Source organism: Serinus canaria, chromosome Z (genome assembly GCF_022539315.1).
Source record: "Serinus canaria isolate serCan28SL12 chromosome Z, serCan2020, whole genome shotgun sequence".
NCBI classification, from domain to species: domain Eukaryota; kingdom Metazoa; phylum Chordata; class Aves; order Passeriformes; family Fringillidae; genus Serinus; species Serinus canaria.
Window position 1 is genome coordinate 49,399,880 of NC_066343.1, and position 15,427 is coordinate 49,415,306.

General features: G+C 40.5%; 1 protein-coding gene and 1 long non-coding RNA gene across 3 annotated transcripts in view; one reads left to right on the forward strand and one right to left on the reverse strand.

Annotated features, from left to right (window-relative positions):
* SMARCA2 (SWI/SNF related, matrix associated, actin dependent regulator of chromatin, subfamily a, member 2) overlaps nt 1-15,427 on the reverse strand; it is a 201,783-nt gene that overhangs the window by 133,211 nt on the left and 53,145 nt on the right. The window lies entirely within an intron of this gene.
* LOC127061075 (uncharacterized) overlaps nt 1-15,427 on the forward strand; it is a 72,213-nt gene that overhangs the window by 16,754 nt on the left and 40,032 nt on the right. The window contains exon 5 of one of the 2 annotated variants that reach the window (XR_007780513.1): nt 7-166. The exons of the other annotated variant lie outside the window; for it this stretch is intronic. This is a non-coding gene — a long non-coding RNA (uncharacterized LOC127061075). Of the gene's footprint in view, nt 1-6; nt 167-15,427 lie in introns of those variants that run through there. 2 annotated transcript variants of the gene reach the window in all.

Genomic DNA, 15,427 nt, shown 5'->3' on the forward strand with positions numbered 1-15,427 from the left:
TTGCAGGTTGATTTCTTTGTTATCTATTACCCCAGACATGAAAATTTGCAAATGGAAGCAGTCTTACAGTCAGACAAGCCCCTGTGGAAAAGCTGCTCACACAGGACTGCCCTCGTACTTGAGCAGCATGGCCTGCAGAATTTAATACTTGTCATGTTTACAGAGTTCCAGCTTGAAACCTAAACTGAGCAGGTGTGTGATTAGCTAATTAACACACCCAGCTGAGCTTCTTAAAAATTAATTTAAGTATAAAATATATTACATACAGATACCAGTTTTAATACTTCTGGACGAGGTCATTCCTCCTAATTTGGAAGAAGCTTCAGTAGGAATAGATATCATTTCAGTAGGAAATGATATTAAGCAAGACAACAGGATTGTATGATGCTCAAATGAAAGTTAAATCATGTTATTCAGCAAATATTTATGTTTAAGATTAGGAAATATCTGTAGGTTTTTGCAACTTAGTTCCAAAGTTGAAGAAATTTCAGAATGTAAGATGTCTTGCTGTAGTGAGTTTATAAAATGCCTTAATGCTATTATTTTTGAAAAATAAGTATTGTTGTTCTTTGTTTTCATTCTTGTCATTTCTGCATTTCTTGCAGAAATAAATTTTGTTTCTCTCAGCAGAACCTGGAGCTGAGTTATGCTCCATATCTTCCTAGTAAAATTTGTCGAAGTACAAATTTTTTTCTGTTTTTAGTGACAGAAATTTGCATCAAGCTGCTAGGATAAACTTCAGTATGCTATGAATGCTGCCCATCCACTTTTTCACTGAAAAATGGTCCACTGAAAAATGTTCTCTCTACAATGATCCTCCTTGTAAGAGTGATCTGCTCTTTGTTGTATGTATATAGTAGGAAATGTGAGTGAAAGCCAGGATATGATTGTGAAGGTTTCTTCCTTTCAATCTTGATTGGCTTTTCTTTATCATGTCTTAAATAAAAAGCCTGCTCCTGCAAAGGTAGCCTTCTCCATTTGGCTGGGAGAAGGAGTCATGATCATGTACAGCACACCTCCATGCTTCCCTTTCAGCAGTTCCTCCTCTCCTCTCTGGCAGCTGCTAGATTGGAGGTGAACCCTGTCCTACACTGGGCTGGTCCAAACCAGATTCCACTTCAGCTGTTCCCAAATAAAAATAATAATTTTTCCAGGTTGAGGCTGCTGTAAATTGCCAACATTTGTTAACACAAAGCATACTTGTGAAAATGTATATTGATGACACAGGGCGATAATTCTCAAAAGGTCTGATTTCAGGCAAGTGCTTTTATTAACATCCCTGTTATATGCCACTCATGGAAAAGATCCCCCTGATGCATGAATTGCAGTCAGGAATAAGGACTTATTAAGAGCTCTTAGGAAATGAGATGACACTTCAACATGACTATGACTAAGGTTTATGACTGATACCATAGTGGTGGGGTCGCTCTAATCTCTTGTGGAGAGATTTACCACACGTTACAGAATACATGCAGAAAAGTTCCTTGAATCATATGTAGTAAAAAGACCCTGAAATCCCTAATAAAAATGCTTCTCCGAATTCTGCAGTGCAGAGTATCAGATGAATGTGAAGTATATGTATCAGGAATGCATTAAAAATCTGGTATTGTCTAAGGATAAAAGTGCATTTGACCTCTTAGAAAAAACGGAATTTAGCACAATCGGAACAAATATTTTTCTGTTGACAATGCATGCTGTTCTCTAAAAGGATAGTCTAGTTGTTTGTAGGATTTTTCTTTCATTTATTGCTTGTACAGTCTCACAATTTCTCCAAAGAATAAGAGTAAAGAAATTGATACTTCAGCCTCATCTTTCTAGCTCATAGAAGTGACAGAGAAGACAAGATCCTCTTTCTAAGCAAGAACATTCCATTTTCTAACTTATAGACCACAGATAATGCTTGGGAAAGTTCTTATGATTTCTAGGGAAAGTTATGGAAGAGCTGCTTCATTCTCATTCTTAATCAGGTTAATGTAAAAAGCAGCCTCTATATATCTTGAATCAAGGCACAGTATTTTTTAAGTTGCCTAGATGCTTTATAATCTCATGTAACATGATTTTGAAATTTATATCAGTCTTGATATGGTGTCAATAACAATATTGGCACAAAATAATTATTTTAAATGTTTTTTATCCTATCCTGCATTTTCAAGTTACTTGATTCTTTGATAGTTTTTCAATCCAGTCACTTAGTCATTCCTGTAACTTCCTGTAGTTCAGAGATTCCTAGATAATATGCTGCAAATATTGAGAATAGTTGGAGGTTAAAAGAAGTGCCAAAATCTGTTTTAATCTTCACCATGGTTTGATGTAGGAAAACCAGAAAAGCATGCTTTAAATGCGAGCTGAAAGTCAAAGATGTATCTGAAATGTAGGAAGTGCTTTTTGAACCCTCCAGGAACTGCATTTATATAATAAATATGTATAGCTTATCTATAAGTTCTTTTCTATTCTGTCTTCTTCACCCTACGACAGGTTTGGTTGAAGGCAGTAGTTATTCCTTCAGAGTTTTGGTGATCCAGTCTACTCTGAGTGTCATTGAAGTGGTAGAAAGTGGTGGATTGCTGCTTTCCTACAATGACTTGCAAGTAGCTCTTTAATGTAAATACCTGTATTGCTTCACACCTGGTGCAAGTGGTTGCCCATAGCAGGTTCATGTTTTGTCCGGAAACTGTAATTCCATTGTTTTTTTCCAAAAGATGGATTTTCACTCCTGTAAAAATGTAGCCTGTAAAAGGCTGGCTGTGTGTTGTGCTACGTGTTTCTCAAAGTCTTAGAAAGCTTTTAGAACAAAGATGTTTTTAGAGAAATCTTCAACTTCCAGGTTTAACAACACTAACTACACCTCCAGATATAATTAGAATGTGATTAGGCAGGTTTCCCCTAATTTCAGTAACTTCTCAGCATTTTTGCTGTAACATTTTCCTAGGCATTGTGACAGAAGGGGAGAATTTAACATTCTTAATATCTTTTGATCATCTGTGTCATTTAGCTTGTTCTGATGCATCTGCCATTGCAAAGGAAAGGAAGTTTTCTTACCTGGGGCATGTCTTTTTTTCCTGGTTAGCTTTCTGACAGGAAATGTAACCTAGTATGATTACAGCAAACACTGATTTGCACAAGGCTTTGGGTATTAATGACCTTAAGCACCATCTGAATACAAGTTGCTCAGAAGAAGTCTGTGAAAAAAAGACAACCAAATAATTTTATGAGACTGAGTCTTCCATTCCCACAGTTTCCAGAAGTATTCCTCTGTGGGTTAATTTCTTTTCTGAAAAATTCATGGACTTCACTTCAACAATCTTATGTCTAAAAATCCAGATGAAAACTAAGTAAAAATCCCCCAACAATTCTTAAGATCTGATAAGATATTATAAAATGAGCACTTCGAGTCCAAGTAGTACAGTTGGTAGTATCACTACTCTTACAGTAAAGAATTTCTTCCTAATAGCTAATCTAAACATGCCCTCTTTCAGTTTGAAATTATTGCCCCTTGTCCTGTCACTATCTGCCCATATAAAAAGTCTCTCTCCCTCTTTATTATAAACCCCCTTAAGGTACTGGAAGACTACAATGCAGTCTCCCCAGAGCCTTTTCTCCAGGATGAACAAGCCCAGGTCTTTCAGCTTGTCTTCACCAGCTGCAAAGTGCTCCAGGTGTCTGATCATCTTCATGGCTCTTCTCCGGATCTGCTCCAACAGTCACGTGTCGTTTTTGAGCTCATGCAACACGCTAAGTAGGATCTCACAAAGGCATTATAGAGGGGCAGAAGCCCCTCCCTCTCCCTGCTGGCCGCTCCCTTACGGTGCAGCCCAGGACAGGATTGGCTTCTGGGCTGTGAGCACACACTGCTGGGTCACTCCAGCTTTCCATCCAGGAGAACCCCCAGGCCATTCTCCACAGGGCTCCTCTCAGTGAGTTCTTCTCCCAGTCTGTACTCATATCGGGGCTGCCCTGCCCCAGGGGCAGCACTTCACACTTGGACTTGTTCAACCTCTAGAGATTCCCATGGGCCAACTTCTCAAGCTTGTCCAGGTCTCTCTGGATAGGATCCTGCCTCCTCAGCATGACATCCATGAGCCTGCTGAGGGTGCTCTCAGTGTCACTGTTGATGTCATAGATGAAGATATTGAAGAGCGCCAGTCCCCAGACCTCTGTCTGCCCTGAGAAACATCACTCTTCACCAGCCTCCATCTGGGCATAGAGCCCATGACCACAGGTCGCTGACTGTGTCAGTCCAGCCAATTCCTTATTCATTGAATAATACATCCATCAAATCCATGTCTTCCCGGTTTGGAGGTAATGGTGTCATTAGGGACTATAAAGGCCTTACAGAAGGAGACAGGAGGCATCTGTTGATCTTCCCTTGTCAATCATTGATGTCACTCCACCACAGAAGACCACCAAGATTTGCTTGCAGTAAAATTTACTGGCTACCTCAGATCACCTCCTTGTCTTTTCTCTGCCTCAGCGTATCTACAAGGAAAATTTGCTCCATAATCTTCCCAAACATCTAAGTGTGGCTCTCTCTTCCATAGTTCCAAAGATCTTCCTTTCTCCCATTTTTAAAAATGGGAGTGATGTTTCCCTTTTTCCAGTCACTTCACCTGTCTGCCAGGATATTTCCAGTGTGGTGGAAAGTGGCTTGGCAGCATCAGACACTTTCCTCAGGACCTGGAAGTGCATCTCATAAGATCTCTTAGACTTGTGGCTGTTCAGCTTCACCAAGTAATTCCAGACCTTTTCTTAAAGGGGGAAGGACTTTGATCCTTCAACACCCATGGGTAGGACGAGGGACTTGAGAGAAGTGGGAAGCCTGATTGCCAGTGAAGACTGAGGCAAAGAACTCGGTGAGTACCTCAGCCTTCCAGTTACCACAAGTTCACCCTCCTCACTTACCAGGATGGATACACTCTACTTGGCCTTTCTTTTCTGACCTATATCCTTATAAAATGCCTTCTTGTTGTTCTTCACATCTCTTGCCAAGTCCTGTTCCAGCTTTGCCTTGACTTTCCTGATGCCATCCCTACACAGTTAGTCACCATTATATCCCAGTAATCTCCCTAGGTCACCTGTCCCTGCATTCACAGGCTGTACATTTCTTTCTTACTCCTCAATTTGATAAGCAGATACTCAGCCATGCCAGTTTCTAGCCTGCCTTCCATGGTTTCCTATACGTTGGGATAAAGATCTCTTGTGCTCTAAGAGTGTGCCTCTCTTCTTAGGGGACTTCATTCACCTTTTTTTTCCCCAACAGCTGGAATTCCACTCTTGCAAAGTTCAGGGTCTTAATTTTGCTCTTTGCCAGGCCCAAACCTTGAGATCATGAACTCAGCCAGGGTGGTTGTTACAGCTGAGGCTGCCTCTGATCTTAACTCCTTTCATGTTCTCAACCATCTTTGGTGGGTACCAGGTAGAGTCATGTCTCACCTCTGGTTAGTTTGTCTAATACCTGTAGTAAAAGTTGTCCCCCACACTTTCCAGGAGTCTCCTTGCTGTATTGATTTCCAAGCAGATGACCAGGTGGTTGGAGTCCTCATCAGGATGAGAGCTTGTGTGCATGATGCTTCCTGTATCTGAAGCAAAATGCCTTGTTGACAGGCTCCCTCTAATCAGGCAGCCTATAGCAGACCCCTGTCACCAGGCCTCCTTTGTTAATCCTGTCCTTGATTTTCACCTGCAGGGTCTCAATCTGTTTATGGCTGTTTATCAGGGACACCTCTTCACAATCTAACCCTGCTTTAACCTTGAGCACAACACCTCCGCCCCTCCTTCCCAGCCTGTCTCTTCTGAAAAGCTTGTGGCCCTCAGCTGCAGAGCTCCAATCATGTAACTCATGTTCCTTGTTTCTGTGGTAGCAATTAGGTCACAGTTTTCTAACTGCACCACGGTTTCCAACTCCTCTGGCTTGTTACCTGTGCTGCATGAATTGGTGTAGAGGAACTTCAGCTATCCACCTCTTCATCTCCTGGGAAGAGCCCTCTCTAAATCCTTTGGGATGATTTACAGGTATTTCCCTGCTGTTCCCAAAAGTGCTGTTGTTCCTGGTTCATTTATGATAAGCCAATAGAGCATTCTCTTTCTCTGCTAAAAGTAGTTTAAAGCTCTTCTAGTATGTCTTGCCAGCTCGTTCCCCAGGGTAAGTTTCTGAATGCTTCAGTACTAAGGCTTGCTTAAGCGCAGCACAGAGGTGCAGTGGTGTTTATAAAATGTATTCCTAATTCTGCAGAACCCTGAAGGCCAGAACATGAAAAACCATCTGGAAATAAGAGAAAGGAAGGAATATTGTGAAGAGTCTTATAAGGTCTATTCTTTTTGAGAGAAACATATTGAATGCGTGACCATCTGCTCAACAACAAACAATGCCTCAATAAGCAATACAGTCAGCTTCCTAATAATGATAATCAAGGTCAACGTTTTTAAAAGTACAAACTACTAATTACAGAATTATGGGGCCTAATCTTACAATCTTTCCCACAGGGAGAATTTTCTTGGCTACACTACAAGTACTCACCAGAGTAGATGTTGGAATCATAGAATGGTTAGAAGGGACCTTAAAGATTCTTCTGTACCAGACTCATTGCCATGGGCAGGGGCACCTTCCTCTAGACCAGGTTGCTTGGAGCTCCATCCAACCTGGCCTTGAACACTTCCAGGGACAGGACATCTAAGCTTCTCTAGGGAACTTATTTCTGTGCCTCACCACCCTCCTAGGAAAGAATTTATTTTTAATATCTACCTAAATCTACTCTCTTTCAGTTTGAAGCCATTCCCCCTTGTCCTGCCACTAGAAGCCCTTGTAAGAAGTCCCTCTCCAGCTTTCTTCTAGACCTCCCTTACACACTGGAAGACTGCTTTAAAGTCTCCCCAGAGCCTTCTCTTCCCCAGGCTAAGTCCAGCTCTCTCAGCATGTCCTCATAGGAACGATGTTTCATCTCTCTCCTCATATTTGTGGCCTTCCTCTGGACCTGCTTCAACAGGTCCCTGTTCTTCTTATGTTGGAGCTCCAGTTACATGATGTGTAATGTTTCCATAAGTGATCCATTCATAGATGCAGACAAAAAATATCTCATTTTACCTTCTTCAGTCATGAGGGATATACTTGGGCTTAAAAGCATAATTTCTTTAGAAGCTCTTGGAGCAGATTCAAAGGTGACCAAAACTCAGGTGTTCCCAATTTTGTTGATCGTTTAAGGTTTCCCTTCTGCAGAGTGATTTAAATTGAGCTAGCAAAGTGAGTAGATGAAAACAGGCAGACTTTCATGTTCTTTTCATTGTTTATGACAGATTGGGTGGTGCCTGGAGGAAGGTACATGTATAAACAAGCTCTAAGGTAAAATATTGGCAAGTCTGCAAATGTTGAAAATTGAGCGTGCATCATGCTGAAATGATGCTTTCTTAACAGAGAAAAACAATCTTTGTAGATGTTTGTCTCAGAGATGTTTCACAAGATGTCTAAGGTTTGCAAGAAGTGATACAGATGCCAGACTTGTTAAACTTTAAAGATTAACCTGTACCCACTGAAAATGAAATTAAATGTACTAACTAGTAATTCCCTACTTTCAGTAGGGAAAATACGTTCATTAGTTTTGCTAATTGAAATGTGCTAGGTAAATTTAGATGAAACTCAGCTACTTTTGCTTCCCTACAAGTTCTTCACTGCTGTAACAATGTTTTCCGCAGTCCTTAGATTTGCAAGAGGTTCTTTTTCTTTTAATGCTGAAAAATGAGAATTTGCTTCAGCTACTGCTCAACTTTCTGTTGCAAACCTTCCTTTCAGAAAATATATCCAGCTTCCTGCATCTCTCTGGTCATAGGACAAAGTATAACTGTGCTGCACTTAGTTTTTTTGTTTGCTGAATGGGTCTTTTCTTAAAATACTTTAATAATTTTAATTTCATTCAATTGTAAATTTTCACTCACAGGTTTGGGTAAATATGATATTAACTAGAATTTTCCCTTTCTATATAATTTTTGGAAAATGAACAAGTATTGCCCTTGTTTTGCAGGCTGGCAGCCAGGACAGAATTGTTAAGTCATGGAAGAGTTTAGGCACCTAGAAACTTAGTGGAAGCATGGAATCCATGAGGGCAGCAGAACCTTAGCCACTGAAGTGGGTGGGCATTTATGGCAGTCAGGTACAGCAGGTTGCTCAGTGCGGTGTCTGTTTGGTTTGAATATCTCTAGGGACAGAGACTACCATCCTCTCTGTTCTGTTGTTTGGTCACCCTCACAGTATTTTTTTTTTCCTTATGGTTAAATGGAATGCCTTACATTTATTTTGCCTTACTTTTATTTGTGCTTACTGCCTCCTCCTCATTCACTGGGTATTACTGGGAAGAGTCTCACTCCATTTTCTTTATTCTCTTCTGTTGGGTGTTTATACACATTTATAAGGTCCTCCTGAGACTTCTCTTCTTCAGGTGGAACAGTTCCAGCTCTCATAGCCTCTCTTCTGTAAAAGGTGCTCCAGTCCACTGTGTTTGTGGTCTGTCATCAGACTCACTCCAGGATGTTCAGTGTGGCTCAGACCTGGATCCAGCATCTGCGTGTGCATCACCAGCTCTGAGCAAGGAGAAAGGATCTCATCACTTGGCTTACTGGCAGTGCTTTTCCTAAAGCAACCCAGGATACCACTGGCCTTTTTTTTTTTCCTCAGGGGCACACATCTGGCTCGTGGTCAGCTTGTTGTTGATTCAGACCTCAGAAATTCAGCGCGTTTTCTGACAAGCTGCTCTTCACTGTTCAGCCCCTGTGTGTAGCCCCACTGTGTGGCAGACTCGAGTATGTCCATTTTGCACATAGACCTATTCAAGTGCGTAGGAACCTGAGTTTTCATCATAAGGTACTCTAGGTATGTGTCTGTGCCTAGGCTGCAGCTGGCTTGACAGGTCTGAGGACTGCATTTCAGGTCATGCCTGAGCCTGCTCAGAGGTTCTTTGATAAGTTATCCTGTGCCTACAGCTCCAAAGGGATCCAGTGCTGTGACTGTGTTTTTAGCACGCACCTGAATGTGTACTGCTGTCAGAGAATCATCCCAAAAGAGCACTGTGATCATTTTCCTTCTTAAATACAGCTGGCAGTCCAGCTTTTTTTTTTTTTTTCCTTTAATGCAACAGGACTTGCTCAGCAAACAAGGAACCAGGTTTCTTGGTCTTCTGCAATTTCAGAAAGTTCAAAATCACAGCTTCCAGAGAACCCAAATTCAAATGAATTAATTTGCTTTTTGAGTCAATGCATACATGCTGTTGTTCAGCCCTAGCATTATAGTACTGCTAAGAGTTTGGTTAGGCTGGATGCTCGTTTGTAGGCCTGCAGGAACAAGCTGTCTTTCCAGAGGTGCTCTGATACCATGGAAACTGTCACTTTACAAGCAGACAGATAGCAGCCCAAGCCCCTGAGCCATCCCATTGCCCAGAGCTACCGAGGCTTTACTAGTTCCAGTAAACATTAGAGGTTGCACTAAGCCTGATGTGATTAACTGCAACTCCAGTGACTTCAAAGACATTTGTCTCACTGTAACCCTCACTGGAATTACTATTTCAGTGACAGTGAAATAATTCCCATCATGCCAGTGAACTGAAGACAGGAAGGTAATCTAATTTTACTGTTTTATTCAGATGTAAAAGTTGAACATGGCTACACTACAGGTAAATTCCTGGAGAGAGTTTCCATTACAAACACAAAATACTGTCCAGGGAAGCAGGACCAGGGTACATTAGAAAAATTAATTTCAAGCAATTTACATCTGTTCATTGCAAAAGCAATTTGTCTTGCAGCTACTGCATCAAGAGAAATAGAGTGCATTTGTTTTTGTTCTGAAAATATAGCATAACCGTGAAAAGCAAGGGGGATGCCAAAGGCCAGACTGAAAGGACTCGTGGGTTTGCCAGATAGGTCAGAGTAAGGATTGTCTGCCAGTAACTGATCTGAAGCCTTTGTACTAGGTCTGACTGGGATGAAGGTTTTTTTCACCATAACAACTCCTGTGATGCTGATAACAGACCAACTTTTCAGCTGCTGCTGAACAGCATTTGTGCAGCATGAAAGCATTCGCTGCTTACTCTTACCCCAGGGAATAGATTGGAGCATGTGAGAGGTAGGGAGAGGACACAACTAGGCATATGACCCAAACTGACCAAAGAGATTTTCCACAGTGCCCTGCAGTGTCATGTTCAGCCATAAAAGAACGGGAAGAGTGGAGTTAGGTAGGTTAGCTATCTATTGCTTGGCAAATGATAGGGCATCAGCCTAGCATGGGAGCTGATTAGTGATTGTCCTTGTATAATGAGCTCTGGGCTTTTTTCTCTATATCTTCTTTCTCTTTTCCATTGCCTGTTAAACCGTTCTTACCCATGAATTTTCTGGGGTTTGCTCTTTCCTTTTACCTTTCCCCATCAAACTGTCTTTGGGGGTGGGGAAGGGAGCAAGTGTCTCTGTGGTGCTTAGGTACCCACAATAGTATAGTATAACTCATATAAATATCTGTTTTCAGGATAGCTCTTTAAGTGTGTATTTACAACCCATGAACTAATGAAGTTGAAGCTTTTTGTAGAACAGTTTTGTGCCCTGAAGTCCATGGAAGCAGGGAGCACTGAACAGGCAGAGAAATTCCTCACATTTTCATGGAGAGCACCATGTGGAGCAAAGCACTCCAGTCCTTGCCTTGTCTTCTTTGTTTTTCATAGTCAATGGTGGTGTCTGATGAGACAGCCTTTAAACAGCAGCCACCATGAGAAGGCTTCTGTCAAGAAAGATGAAGACTGCAAATAGAGCTTTGCTTGCTTGTTTCAAACCATTGTTTTCTTTCCAGCCTGAAAGGTTTAGTTCCCATTTGTGGATTTGATGTTTCGTGGAAGGCTGGCATCCCTTTCTCCCAAGAGAAATCTGGAAATGTGAGGAAAACTGCAAAAACGTGATTTTGAATATCAAATAGTCAAAATACTTGCCTGGTTTAGCTGAGGAAAAAGTAATTCTCAGAGGGAGATTCCATGCCCATAAAAAGCTGGTCTAGGAAGTAGGAAATGTATTTATATGTTTACTTCCCATTGATCCTCCAATAAAAAGCTTCACTAATGTGTTATCCTTGCAGCCAGTGCATCTCTGCTCTGCATTATCTGAATGCAGGGTCAAGTCCTATACTTGCTAAGGATTGAGTAAGGAGCACAGACACAAAGATAAACGTTATACAGGGCCTGGCTGGGATGGAATGAATTTCTTCCAGATGCTGCTCCGTTTTGGATTTGTGACTAAAGCAGTGGTGGTGGCTCAGTGTTGTGGCACAGCCTGTGTGGCATTACGGCTTTCTCTTTTCCCAACTCTGCCTCAGCAGCAAGAAGATTGGGGGAGCATGAGATATTGGGAGAGGATCTAACCAGGACAGTTGACCCAAAGTGACCAAAGGGCTATCCCATGCCATAGAGTGTCATGGGTGGGGAGGATTTGGGGACTTTTTGAATGTAGACATTGCTTGGAGACTAACCAGGTGTCAGTATCAGTGTGCCTGTGGGCAGAAGCTTGTGGCGTCTTTGCATCTCTTGCTTTTATTTTATTCTTGCTTATTGTTGTTTTCTTTCTTCTTCCTTGTTCCTTCCCATTTTAAACTGTTTTTATCTCAACCCCTTAATTTTCTTGCTTTTTTTCTTCCTGTTCTTTCCCTGTCTGACAGTGGGGGAGTGATAAAGTGGCTGTGTGGGCCTGACACGCTGACCAGCATTAACCCACAAGGTATCTTAAAATAATAGTCATCTCTGGCACCTGCCAGGCAGAAATCACACAGGACCTGATTTTCACTCAAGTGCATGAAGTTACTAATGGCTTAAATATTTGTTGTATAAGGCCCCAAAATGGAAAAGAGACGTTGAGGCTTCTGAGAGGGAGAATGGCACAGAATATTAAGATAAAAAAATTTTTTATAACTGAAAATCTTATGTTGTGTATCTATAGAAGTGCTTTTATACAGGTGCTACCTGATCCACTATTCACCCGAGAAAAGAGTCTCATTTGAAAGCTTGTCTATTGAATTGTGCCTGGTATCTCCATAATGACAAAATTTTTTAACAACTTGTGGCAGGATGCCCCTGCTGCTCTAGGAGGGCCTATCTGTTACCTGCATCAGCTGATGCAATAGCTCAAGGCATCATCCCCTCACATGTATTTACTAATTGCTGAAATAACTCAGTCACGGCAGCTTGTCTTGCAGCAATTTATTTTGGCACCATGGCGGTGACATTCCCAACTGACAATAAACATCTTGCCTTAAAAGCAAGATTGTAGGAAGATAAGCTTGAATTTCTGATTGACAGACACTTCACTTTACAAACTATAGAAGCTATTCCAAGCTTTCATTTGCATATTCCATAGAAATGTGTGGGGATCTCTCCTCAAGGTCTGGGTCACCTGTCTTGAGTTACTCTCTCAAGGGTAGAGTGAAAAGTCTCTGTGTACCCCATGATCAGTTTGGTGGTAAGTTACATTCACTCTTATTCTGCACCATTTCTTTGCTAGCTGTCAGATAGGTATATTTATGTCATGCACTTTTTTATGTAATCTATTATTGGTTATTTTGTTTTATTCTGTTTAGTAAGTAACTCTGTTTAAGGCCTTTTGCTATTTAGTAAATAACCCATTTTATAATAAACCTGATCTGCAATTCTTGAGAACTTGTGAGCCAGAGTGATTCAGTTGCAGGTCACCTAAGCAGAGCTGCTGTGAAAAATCTGAGGCTAAGGCAGGGCTCATTCAAAGCTTTCACTCAATCCATTGTACAAGTGTATGAAAAAAGACTTACATCTGAAAAGACACCCAGACATTTAAATTGTTAAAAGCTTTCAATGTTTTTTACCTCCTGGACAGAAGAATCATGTATCAATAACAATGGAAAAAACTAGCTTGGCTTTAAAGAAAAGATTTTCTTTTTAACTTAATAGAAACTTGAATGCTGAACTTGAGCAAATGCTGTAATTTATCTGTTTATTGCAATACTGCCTTAGTATAGCACTGTATAATAAGCATTTCTCAGTAATTGCTAGCATTAGTGTCACACAGCCACTAATATGTTACCTTTGGTGCACTATCCCAGAAAATACTAAAATGTGAATACTTCCCACTTGGGAAAGCTGAGATCTCACCTTAGTCTTTTTCTGCTTGACTTGATGTGCTCTAGACAACATTTTATCAAGCTGACATTTAAATGTAGATAACACTGGTGCATATATATATATATATATATATCCACATACATACATACATACATACATACATACATATATATATATATATATACATACACACACATATATGTAAAATAAACATTTTGATACTATCAGAAGAGATAGAATATGAGTAGTCTACCAACATGAAGTACCTTTTAGACTAACATGGAAGTACCTTTTAGACGAGCAAACACAGATCTGTTAATGCGAGTGATTACCTTCATCTGGTGAATTAGGGTTACCTGGACACTAATCAGACAGTGTTAAAAATAGTCCTGGGATAGTTACATGACATGTAAATGAATTATAGCATAAACAAGTGATGCTGCATGAGCTTTTGATTGGATTCAAGATCAGAATATGCAAAAGCAATCAGAACCAAGCTGGATGTTGTTCAGCAGATCCTGCTCTGGTTTTTAATCACAGGTTCAGAATTGAATATCATTCCAAACCTGTGGTAAAGTTAGAATTTTCTGTCTTGATTTATGAAAATAAAAAATTATCCATGTCCTCTAGCCTTAAACATGCATCTCCTTCTATCCCTTCTTGTGTCAGCTGGGCTCAACTGAAAAACTTAGGTTCAATCTACTCCAGTATCTACCAGATATGGAGATGTTAGCAAGATCTTTTTAGCTTTGGTCTCATTTCCCTGTCACAATGGCATGTACATCTATAAAATCACATTTTTCTGTTTACTTGCTTACACTTTTTGTCCGCACCCACTCAGATGACATAGGCATTTACCAGTCACTCTTGCTAAAACAGCTTGAGCTAGAAATCAATGCTGATATGACAACTCATAAGAGCAGCTTCAAATCCACTCTGTTGAGAGCGAATCCATTTTCTTTTAATGAAGGCACACCTGCTTACAGAAGTGATAAATGCGGCAAGACATAAGCATGACTTTGACTGCAAGTGTCTGCTTAAATTTCCAAGCACTTTCAGGCTTAAAGCTTGTGTTCATTTGAGCTGAGAATTCTATTGCTAATTCTAATAACTGTGAAGAAAGCTGCTAAACTGATGATGCAATAGGAGCTGAGATGGCAATAACTATGTGTGTGTCATCTTTAAAAATAGATACTTTCCCTCTTACCGTGTTTGTAAATGCCATGACAGAAGAGAAGGCTTTCCAGGCTATTTATTTGTTTGTTTATTGTTAGGATTCATGAAACAGATGTAGACAATCACAGTATTTTCCACTGGGTTTTGGGCCGGTGTTTATGGACAAGGTTTAGTCAGATGACTGATTTTGTAAGAGTATGAGGGAGTCTAGTGAAGGAATTTGAATCACTAGGAAGGGGGATCAATGTCCTGTCAGATTTTTTCAGGGCTTCCAAGCAAAGTTGTATGCCTTTGACTACAGCATCAGTATGAAGAAGATGCTTCCTTCTCCCTGCAAAGGTAGCATCACTGAAAGAACAAGATGAAACGCACTTGTTCTCACCATTGCTTCAGGTGTAATTGGAGAATAACTGGTTTCAGGCAATGAAGGCTGGGACTGAAAAGCATGTAGCATCATGCAGTTTGAGCTAAATTACCTCCATGCTATGAATTAAGCGTAGACTTCATTATGTTTTTTGCCCAGGCATGTTCAGCAAATGCAATTCTTTAGTAAGGCAGTACAAAGATGCTGTATTAGACTGACCTCCACAATAGTGGAAGGAAAAAATGTGAGCCTGCATCATGAATTGACTTGGGTGAGATGTTTCCTTTACATGTTCAGGAAAGGCTGGACACGTTCAATCCAAGGGTAAGTCCACATAGAGCTGTACAAAGTTTTAATCTTTCAGAAAATGGTGTGAGTGTTTTGCAGTCTTGAGGTTTTTTCAGTTTGCCCAACAGTTTTTTTTCCTGGAAAGAGAATGTTTTCTGTGACCCTGCCCTGCTAATGTCTGCTGTCCATCTCCTTCCAGGGTTAGTTAAGCCTATCTCTGTCTGCACATTCTTCTCCTCATCTTTTGCATTTGAATGTTGCCGTGATTTTTGTTTTAATTACTGGTTTTTTGTCCTTAGTCATTATTGCACCATGCATTGTGAATTGTTGATAGGATTGGAAGTCACCGTATGCTAATAATATACTTTTTATTTTGTATTGTAATAGTATAAATATTTTCTTATAATATCTTTCTATTACATATTACACATTCTTTGTTGCAGTGTACTCCTTGCATTTCAGAATGTCACGTGTTGGATCAAACATTACTCTGATAATG